The sequence below is a fragment of the Euphorbia lathyris genome, chromosome 8 (genome assembly GCF_963576675.1).
Source record: "Euphorbia lathyris chromosome 8, ddEupLath1.1, whole genome shotgun sequence".
NCBI classification, from domain to species: domain Eukaryota; kingdom Viridiplantae; phylum Streptophyta; class Magnoliopsida; order Malpighiales; family Euphorbiaceae; genus Euphorbia; species Euphorbia lathyris.
The window spans coordinates 13,922,808-13,934,275 of record NC_088917.1 but is presented as its reverse complement, the minus strand read 5'-3'; the positions used below and the strand labels follow the sequence as shown (position 1 = coordinate 13,934,275).

General features: G+C 35.1%; 1 non-coding gene across 1 annotated transcript; it reads left to right on the top strand.

Moving 5' to 3' along the window:
* The first annotated feature begins 1,307 nt into the window (after positions 1-1,307).
* Positions 1,308-1,414, top strand: LOC136204322 (small nucleolar RNA R71). Its single transcript, XR_010675166.1, has one exon. It is a non-coding gene; the product is annotated as a small nucleolar RNA R71 (small nucleolar RNA).
* The last annotated feature ends 10,054 nt before the right edge of the window (positions 1,415-11,468 follow it).

The following is an 11,468-nucleotide window of genomic DNA, read 5'->3' as shown; positions in this document are numbered from 1 at the left end:
TGGTACGTTTGATGTCTTCTTCTAAACCTAATTTTTCAAAAATAGACAATGGCATCAAGTTTATACTAGCTCCTAAATCACAAAGACAACTTGGGAACTCCATATTTCTCAATGTACACGGAATGGTAAAGCATCCGGGATCTTTGAGTTTAGTAGGTAATTTGCTTGATACTATCGAACTACATTCTTCAGAAAGAGAAATGGATGAAATTCCTTCCCAACTAATCTTTTTTGAAATTAAATCTTTCAAGAATTTTCCATAGTTAGGAATTTGCGTAATTGCATCCATGAATATTAAATTTATATGTAAATTTTTAAGTTTGTCTAAAAATGATAAAAGTTGTTTATCATGGTCCTTATTTCGGACCCTGTGTGGAAAATGTGGTTTTGGTACAAAAGGTTTTGGATTAGAGTCAATTGGTGTATCTTTTTGTTTTAACGTATCTTCTTTGGGTTTTGGTAAATCATTTCCAGGTAAAGTTGAATTTCCGGGCATTTCCGGACCTAAGTAGTTTTTCCCCGAACGAAGAGTGATAGCCTTAACATGCTCTTTCGGATTTTCTTCCGTTTGGCTGGGAAGACTTCCCTCTTTGCGGGATGGAATTGATTTAGCAAGTTGTCCAATTTGAACCTCCAAATTATGGATGCTAGATGATTGGTTTTTGATAAGCTGATCGAATTTATTTTCGATCCGTTTAAAACCATCGTCTTGATTACTTACCTTTCCATTCATAGCATCAATAAATTTGTCGATTTTTGAAGATAAAGTGCTAATCGTATCTCTTGTTTGATTTTGATAATTATTTACACGATATTGATTAGCATTTGCATTATTATTATTATTACCATCTTTCCAGTTAAAGTTAGGATGATTTCTCCATCCAGGATTATAAGTATTAGAATAAGGATTAGTAGTTTGGTTTTGTCCTTGGACAAAATTTACCTGTTCTATCTCATTCATACCTTCGTAATCAATGTCTCTCTGGATCGGATCATTAGGATCGCACGGTGCCATAAACTTATCAATTTTGTGCGATAAGGCAGAAAATTGGGCTTGTAACATCGCTACTGGATCAAGATTCATTATACCTTTAACTGATGATGTACCTGAGGATGATGGTTTCGGCATTGGTATATGTCCACGCTCTGCGGGCCACATACTGCTGTTGATTGCCATTTCCTCTAAAAGTTCTCTTGCTTGGGCGGACGTCTTTTTCATAAATAAACCTCCAGACATAGCATCTAATGAACCTCTAGTTGTAGGATTTAATCCATTATAGAATGTCTGCATTAAAAGTGCATCTGGCAATTGGTGGTGTGGGCATAAACGTTGAAGTTCTTTAAAACGTTCCCAAGCTTCATAAAGAGTTTCATTATCATTTTGGGTAAAAGATGTCAACTCTTTGATGACTCTTGCGGTTTTTGCTAAGGGAAAATATTTTTGTAAAAATGCTTGGGCTAATTGGTCCCAAGTTTCAAATATTGCAGCAGGCATAGAAGTTAACCAAATTTTTGCCTTATCCTTCAAAGTGAAAGGAAAGAGGCGAAGTTTGATTGCTTCGGCTGTTACATCAGTAATTTTAAAAGTGTCACAAATTTCTAAGAAATTTGTCAAATGTGCATTAGGGTTTTCGTTAGGCAATCCTTAAAACGTTATGTTGTTTTGCAACATATTAAGCAAAGCAGGCTTAATTTCAAATTGATTTGCGTTTATACGGGGCCTAACTACACTATTAGTTACACCGGCCATTCCTGGCCTAGCATAATCCATAAGTGTTGGTGGATCGGCCATAATTTCTGGCTGGTCTACTTTAGTTTTTAAGGGTGTATGGTTTTTGTTTTTGTTGTTTTTCTTGTTTTTCTTAAGTGTTCTTTCAATTTCTGGATCAAGAGGATCTGGTGGCGTGCCCGAATTTCACGAACTGCGCATGAACTTGAAATTGTTACACGAACCAAACTACCTTCAAAACAAAATTGAAAACAAATGTGTTATATAAACTGAAAATAAATAAAATGTAAAGGTTGTATAAAAATAATGTATAAACCTATATTCGAAAATAAAATACGAAAAATAAAAATTTTGTCAAAAATTTTGGCGTATCCCCGGCAACGGCGCCAAAAACTTGTTGAGCGATTTCCGCAAGTGCACGGTTTCGCTTGTAGTAATAAAAATATCGATCCCACAGAGATACGTTTTTTAACGAAAAAACTTATTTTTGAATTATTAGTTTCGAACTTGTTAGATTTATTAAATGTGAATGAAAAGTGAAAATTGGATTAATTGAATTTAGGAAATTTATTTGATTGAATTTGTGAACTTTGAGTATTGGAAAATGCTTGAATAAGATTTTGTATTTAGAATAAATCGATTGTTAGAAAGATCTTCTGATTTTAAGGATGAATTTTACAAAACAGGAACATTTAGAACTTATTAGAAAAAGGAATGAATATGTTCATTTGCATTAAGCAAAGAAAACAACTTAAACTTTGTATCGATTATGATGATGAAATAAATGACGGAACCTCTAATTAATTGGCTTTGAACGCGACAAAACCCTTTCGGGATAGTTGTCCTTACTCAAATTAAAACTCTTTCGAGATGTTAATTTGCCTAAGTGTTCAACAAAGTTTCCTTGTAATGATTTTGAATTCAAGTGCATATTAATGAAAACACCAGCCTCACTTATATTGGATTGGTTACCATAAGTGTTGCATTACGATTTGTCGAATAGAACGGACTTTATTAGATGAAAAATAAATTGATACAAGTTTACAGAGAATAAGGAGCATCGATTTCTTCGAGGGCGTGCAAGTGAAGGCTTGATCGGTTCCGCTTCCTTGGGTTTCCTTAGGAGGTTGTCAGGCTCGGGGGCGAACACTCTACTCAATCTTCTCGCTGTAACTTCGTAATAGGGATTCGGTCAGCCACTACCATGATGCAAACTAAAACTGGAACAATGTCTAAACGCTACTGAGTTGTAATTAAACTATAAACAATATGTGTACCTCATCTTGTTTTTGTACAGAATCTAATTTCTAACTCTCGAAATGTTTTTACTTAGAACTTCGACATAAGTTCTACGCTCTGATTTCTATATCTATATTATAACATTTCAATATCAACCTTTTTCTCCTCAACATCAACTCTTTATTTATAGGTGTTGAAGGGTTGAGTTTGAAGTTATGTGTCCATTGGTTAAGAGTTGTGTCCGTTGTGAAAGGACGTCTTTATCCACTTGAACGAACGCATTTCTTGGATTTCAGCATGTGTTAAATGCTCTTTGTGAATTTCTGCACTTACCGAGGATGGTAATCCGCGGCCGTGAATGACGTAGCACTGAGCTGAGTGACGGACGAAGGGAAGAAATGGTTAAACAACGCGTGTCGCGGCCGCGGGTCTGGGATCCACTGTCGCGGCCCGGCAGTTTTTCTTTGTTCTTTGCTTTCGTTCGTGTCTTCGATTTGGCGCTTTCGATTTACGTCGTCTTTGACTCCTTTTGTAGGGTTTTTCTTCTGTTTTTGATCCTTTTTCATTCCTATTTGGATTTTACCAAATATTTAGGTACCTCGCAAGAAAGAAAGATATTCGAAAGTAAAAGTAATCTAAACAGATTTAAATAACACGAATATGTAATAAAAATGATATAAATATTAATGATATTTTAGGTATATTTTGGGCTTAACATGTTAATTCCCAACTCACAAGTAAAACGGTTCTAGTCAGCCTCTGACTAAAGCTGTCTTACATCCTGCTCAGCCTTCCTGACCAAAACTGAGTAAAGTTATTCAAAGAATTAAATTAAGTCAGCATAATTAAGCGAAAAAGTTACATTAGTTCCTAACCCCCCCTTGGAACTAATTACACGGGACCAACAAGTGGTATCAGAGCCCAGTAGCTCACTACTCAAAGATAAAACTATCTTGAGCTGATCCCTGTAAATGGCTGAGAACATCACTCGTTTCCTTCCTGGAAATAAAACAACACAGATACTCCCTGAGGAATTATCTATTAGTCGGCCTCCCTTGTTCTTCGGATCAAATTATACATTTTGGAATAACAGGATGAAAAACTTTATTCAGGCTACAAACATGAGTGCGTGGCTTGCAATAGTTCAAGGCCCATATATGCCTTACAAAACGGTAGACAACGAGAAAGTTGTTAAGAGTGAAACTGAGTGGTCAGAGGATGACCTTAGAAAACTGCAAAATAATGCTTCGGCTATCAATATGCTTCACTGTGCGTTAGATGCTGCAGAGTACAACAAAATTTCAGGTTGTGAGTCAGCACAGGAAATATGGAAGAAGCTGGAAGTGACCTATAAAGGTACCAGCAAGGTCAAGGAGTCAAAAGTGAAGCAACACATGAGACTATACGAGCTGTTCGAGATTAATGACAATGAAGACATCTATGAAATGAACGCAAGATTCACCAACATCATAAATGAGCTGAAAAGACTCGGCAAGAACTTCACAGAAGAAGAGCAGGTGAAGAAAATCTTGAGAAGTCTACCCAAGAGCTGGCAAGCTAAGAAGACAGCTGTGGAAGAGGCTCAGGACTTGACCACATACAAATACGATGAGCTGATCGGATCTCTGCTGACCCACGAAATATCAATGAAGAACTTTGAAGCTAAGGAAAAGTCAGAGGATAAGAAGCAAAAATCTCTTGTCATGAAAGCTGACTCAACAGAAGCTGACTCATCAAATGATAAGGAGATGGCCATGTTCACAATAAAGATGAAAAAGCTGTTCAGAAAGAACGACAAGAACAGCAAAAGGTCATTCAGAAGAAACGATAAATACAAAGCTGAGCCCAGCGACAGCAGATACAAAAAGGACAGCTCGAAGCCAGTCACATGCTTTGAATGTCATCAAACTGGGCATATTAAATCAAGTTGTCCCACTTTGAAGAAAGAAAAGAAAGGCAGCAGAAAAGCAATGGTGGCAATATGGAGTGACAGTGATGAGTCAACCTCATCAGAAGCTGATACCACAGAGTCAGCAAACATATGTTTTATGGCTGATGAATCTGGTGACCAATGCCGATCTGAGCAAGCTGACCTCTCAGATGAATCTGACCAAGAGGAACACTCCAATGAGGTAACATCTCTTCTCTTGCTTAGAAATGAAATGGTTAACGCCCTGAGTGATCTATATACACTGACCAAAAAGTGTAACAAGAAAATAAAGGCACTCAGCAGGCGATGTGATGAGATTGAGGAGGTCAAACTAAGTGATCTCCGACATCTGCTTCAGGACAACACTAGGCAAAATGAAAATTTAAAAATAATGCATAGATTTGTCTCTGAAGTCCAATCAGACTCTAAGAAGCTGAGAAAGGACGTCACAACTATACAGAACCAGCTGAGTACATCGGCTAAGAAAAGGTTCTATCCTAATGCTGAGTATCAAGGTACTGGTCAGCATAGCCGGTACACTCAGCAGAACAGTCAGTGTGACTGTTGTGGAAAAAGAGGACACACTATAAAGGTGTGTTGGTATGCTCAGCACCATCGTGCTAACCAAAAGAGGAAATACCATCAAAGGGTAATTTTTTGTGACTTCTGTGGTAAAGATGGCCACACCATAAATGTATGCCGTCACAAAATAAAATATGATGCTTCACCTGTTCATGCTAACCAACGAGGACCCAAAAAGAATTGGGTACCTAAAGATGAATAGTTTAAAATGCAGGTGAGCCCGAGGTGCGCGGAGAAGTCAAAGCTTTGGTATATTGACAGCGCATGCTCGAGGCATATGACTAGTGACGAAACTCAGTTCATCACAATTGAGCGTAAACGAGGTGGAAGTGTAAGCTTTGGAGACAACAAAAAGGGTAAGATAGTAGGTTCAGGTACTATCGGAGGAAACCCTACTATTGAGTCAGTCTCCCTAGTCAGGGGTCTCAAATATAACCTACTGAGCGTAGCTCAGCTGTGTGACAGTGGTAGAAAGGTTGTATTTGATGCCACTGAGTTTCGGATACTCGAGGGAAAAACAAATGATTTGATTTTAACTGCCCCTCGTGTTGACAATGTGTACATGTTGAGTTTAGAAAAGAATTTTTCGAAAAACATATGCTTAATGTCAAAGGAAGATAACTCCTGGATATAGCATAGGAGACTTGGTCATATAAGCATAGACCTCCTTGCCAAATTAGCAAGAAAGCAATTAGTTGAGGGTTTGCCCAAACTTAGATTTGAGAAAGATCAATTATGTAATGCTTGTCAGCAAGGTAAACAAACCAAAATTTTTGTCTCAACCAAGCATCCATTGGAATTACTACACTTGGATCTTTTCGGACCTGTCCAGCCACTCAGCTTGGGCGGTAAGAGATTTTCCTTGGTCATTGTAGATGATTTCTCTCGGTATACTTGGGTCATCTTACTGAGTAGTAAGGATGAAGCTTTTGAGATGTTCTCAACACTGATCAGAAAACTTGAAAATGACAAAGATTTAAAATTAGCTCATATCCATAGTGATAATGGCGGAGAATTCAAAAACCAACAGTTTGATGAATTCTGTGAAGTCAGCGGCTTGACCATAATTTCTCTGCTCCTAGAACTCCTCAACAAAGGGGTAGTTGAGAGGAAGAACAGAACATTAGTTGAAATAGCTAGGACAATGCTGAGTGAGAATAGGCTTCCAAAGTATTTCTGGGGTGAAGCTGTCAACACAGCATGCTATATACTCAATAGGGCTTTAGTTAGACCTATTCTTAAGAAAACCCCCTATGAACTTTGGAAAGGACGAAAGCCCAACATTGGATATTTTCGTGCCTTTGGTTGTAAATGTTTTATACTCAATACGAAAGACAACCTTGCCAAATTTGATTCTAAAGCTGACAAAGCGATCTTTCTAGGGTACTCAACTAACAATAAAGCATATAGGGTGTTCAATAAACGAACTCAAGTAGTAGAAGAGTCTGTCCATATCGAGTTCGATGAAACTGACCCTGCAGGTAAATCAAGTCAGTCTGCCGAAGATGACCCAGTCTCAGCTTCCGCTGACCAAAATGGAGCCGCTGAGTCATTACCTCACGGGCTGACCAAAGGTAAAAGCGAACCCGAAATTACCTTTGCTGGCCAATCTAAAACTACAGAGATTGTTGAAACACCTGCTCCTGACAACTCAACACTACCTAAAGAGATCAAAATTCCAAGAGGACACTCGGAGAAATCCATTCTTGATGCTGCTGAGAACAATCTGATGATAAGAAATCAACTCAGGAGATATCTTAGCAATGTTGCGTTCATCTCAGTCCATGAACCAAAGAACTTCACCGAAGCTGAGCACGACGAATTCTGGATCAACGCTATGCAAGAAGAGCTTGATCAATTCAAGAGAAATGAGGTATGAGATTTAGTACCAAAACCTAGGAATCAAAAGACCATAGGAACTAAGTGGGTCTTTAGAAATAAGCTAGACGAGCAAGGCAATGTAGTCAGGAACAAAGCCCGATTTGTAGCTCAAGGCTACAGTCAGCAAGAAGGCATTGACTATGGTGATACCTTTGCTCCCGTTGCTAGGTTAGAGGCTATACGAATATTATGTGCATATGCTAGTTTCATGAACTTCAAACTATATCAAATGGATGTCAAAAGTGCATTCCTTAATGGATTTATAAACGAAGAGGTATATGTTAGTCAGCCTCCTGGGTTTGAAGATCCAAAGTTTCCAAACCACGTTTATAAACTCAAGAAGGCCCTGTACGGGCTAAAACAAGCACCACGTGCTTGGTACGAAAGGTTGACCAGTTTCCTGCTGACCAGGAACTATGTCAGAGGTAAAGCTGACACAACCTTATTCATTAAGAAAAAGGGTAAAGATATCCTGCTGGCATAAATTTACGTAGATGATATTATCTTTGGTGCTACTAATGAAGCAATGTGCAAAGAATTTAGTAAACAGATGCAAACTGAGTTCGAGATGTCAATGATGGGAGAACTCAACTTCTTCCTTGGACTTCAAATTAAGCAAGGAAAGAACGACATCTTCATTAGTCAGTCTAAGTATGCCAAAGAAATATTGAAGAAATTCGATATGGAAGAATGCAACGTCTATTGAGTCAAGCTGAGTGTTCCTCAGGACATCGCCAATGATCCGTTAACTAAAAGACAAGACCCGACAAAGATCTGCGCCAATTCAGAAGCTTTGGAATTACGCAAGGAGACAGTTTTGAGATGCATGGGTCAACTAGCATTTGGCTAAAAGACGAAACTGGCGCTAGAAGACGAACCTGACGCCTGCTAAATTCAGACGATGGGATTGGCCTGCAAAACTGTATGCTGACCAGTGAATGACGCAAGAAGACCGTTTGAATTCAACGGATAGATCCGAATTCAAATGATTGAGGCATCAGATTTCACTATAAAAGGACAAGTTCATCTCCTGGATCCTTTGCCGAAGTACAAAAGAGAAAAGCATACATACAAGCACATACAAACAAGAAAAAGCAACTACTTACACCAAAATCCTATTTCTATGTAAAAGTCTAGAGTGAATTTGTATTCATCTAAAGTGTTCTTCATCTAGAAAGAACAAATTTGTATCAATTGTAAAGATTGAGAGAGTGGTGCTGAGTACTTGGTTTTAGTATTCAGTGGTAGAGAAAATCTGAGTGTTTGGTTATAGCGCTCAGTGGGGTTGAGTAGACGAATAGAGGACGGTACTCTTGCATACTCAATTGCTTGTAAACGGTTTGTGCTCTACCTTTAAAGAGCTCAGTCGTGGATTGAAAAAGCCCGGAAGGAACATGGGGACTGGACGTAGGCAGTGAGGCCGAACCAGGATAAGTCTGCTGAGTAATTTCTAACTCTTTCTCTCAATATAGGTAAAGGCTATGCTTACTTTATTTTTAACAAAGTAAGCCTTACTTTGTGTGTTTTCACCATTGGATTAATTTCCTAATCCATCATCCAATGGTGAAAACACACCAAGTAATGGTACTTTGTCAAAAACAAAGTAACCATAGAAGGCACCCTCAATATATATATGTATGTGTTGCTTGCTTATATTACTCAGAATATAAATTGTATAAGCTGACACTGAGTAATCAGAGTACTGAGTTGGAAGTTGACCTTAAGTGTTAATTCCCAACTCACAAGTAAAACGGTTCTAGTCAGCCTTTGACTAAAGCTGTCTTACATCCTGCTCAGCATTGCTGACCAAAACTGAGTAAAGTTATTCAAAGAATTAAATTAAGTCAGCATAATTAAGCAAAAAAGTTATATTAGTTCCCAACCCCCCTGGAACTAATTACACGGGACCAACAATAGGAAACAAGCATCCTCTCAACTGTAAACCTTATATACAAACTCATAGAAATGTTTCTATTATTGTTATTTGATTTATTATTATTATTATTTTCATATATTTAAGAAAACAAACATTTAAGAAAAGCAATATTATATATAAAAAAAATATATTATCTTAATTATTGTGTAGAGGCAGGAAGCTTTTAACAACTGCTGTGTTTTTGTAATTTTTTTTTTCTCTTGACACTAATTAAACATATAACTTTTGCTTATATGAATTTCTTGAAATATGGTACATAATTTATTTTTTGAATCGAAAAACAGTCATCAATGGGGATGATTTAAATTTTTTTACTGCTGTTATCTTTATTAATTTCAAGTGAAGTTCAAAAATATTTTGTCATGTTATGTTTTGTTTATTCATATCTTTTTTTTTATTTCAATTATGTACTTAATAATAATTAAAATAAGTTTCAAATGTCATTCCACCAAAATATGTCTAAAAATGTAAGTTAAACTGAGTTATTTTTCTCCTAAAAAAACTATGGGTTATTTTTTTTCAAGAAAAAAAACTATCAGTTATTTTATTTATTTTTGTTAAAATTAACTATATATATTTTTATAAATTTTTATAACTCTTCAAAATTTCTCAATTAAGATGAAATATGATAAATTAAAATTCAATAAAATCAGTATGATATATGTTCATTAATTAATTAATTCATGAATCCCACACATGTAATGTGTGATATTTAATATTCTGAAAAAAGAATTGAAGTTTTGAATTTTTTTCCCTGATATAATTCATAGGCCAAATAAGAATTAATAAAAAAAAAAGAGATTACACATTTGAAATTATTTTTTAGTGGTACCTTAAAACTTTAATAAAATAATTAAAATATTTTTTTATAATGTATAATCCGCGCAATGCGCGGGTACGTATCTAGTATCTAATTATAAGGATGAGTAAAAAAGCTATCCAACTGGTAGTCAAATCATAAATTGAAAAATTGAACTGAAAAAATCAAACAGAATCGACAATATTTGTTTCAATTTATGTAAGTAAAATTTTTCCGTTTTCAATCTTGATTTTGAAGGTAAAAAATTGATAATTTGAGTTAATATATATTACAGTTAAACCTCGATAATAAATGTTTGATAAAGTAATAACTTCGTTTATATAATAAATTTTTTTGATCCCGACTTGGGTCAATGAACTAAAGTAATAACCTTGCTAAATGTATTAAGTAATAAAAATATTTAAATCCTTAAGGGTCCAATGAAAATATAAATTAATAATTATTGATTTACATACAAAATATATGATATGAAGATGATGCTCATTCTTATGCTCACAAATTGCACTCCTCATTTTGTTTAAGTTGATTTCTTTACTCCTTTCAAATGATGAGACGTCATTAGAAGAGAAAAGAATGTGTACTTGGAATATATCTTCTACATTTCATAGCTAAATTCCAAATCTTTTCATTTGCTATGTATATGAACTTAGTTTTAAATGCATTAAGTTTCACCAAAAAAAATTAAACGTCTCTAGATTCAAGTAATACTTTAATTGATGTCTTTTGATTTTTCTTACCACATACAATGTATGTATTTTACAATTAAAAATTATCTATAAAATAATAAATATTGATTTATCGATAAATGAATAATTTATTCATTTATCGATAAATAAATAATCTCGCTTAATACATGTTTTTTTCCGGTCTCAAGGATATACATTTATTGAGGTTTTACTGTAGTATGTTATATTTGAATGTGACTTAAAATAAAATTATGTGATTTAATTAAAAAATGATTAATTAATCATTAACGAGGTAAAATGTTAGTTTTTTTTTTGAAGATAGTAAAATGTTAGTTAATCATTGATATAATTAACTGATATTAATTGACAAATTTCGGTATTAATAAATTTAATTGGGATAATGTACTAAAATAGGTATATGATTTTTGGGGAAGTATCAATTTAGGTTTTACGTACAAAATAACATTAATATAAGTTTAATATTTAAAAAATGGTACTAATTTAGGTCTCAATAACAGAACATGACACATCATTCATATTACTCCGTTAATTTTTATCAATGGTAAGTGGAGAGAGAATCAGAACTTAACGGAGTAATATGAATAACGTGTCACGTTCCATTATCGAAACCTAAATTAATATAATTTTTTTAAATATTAAATTTA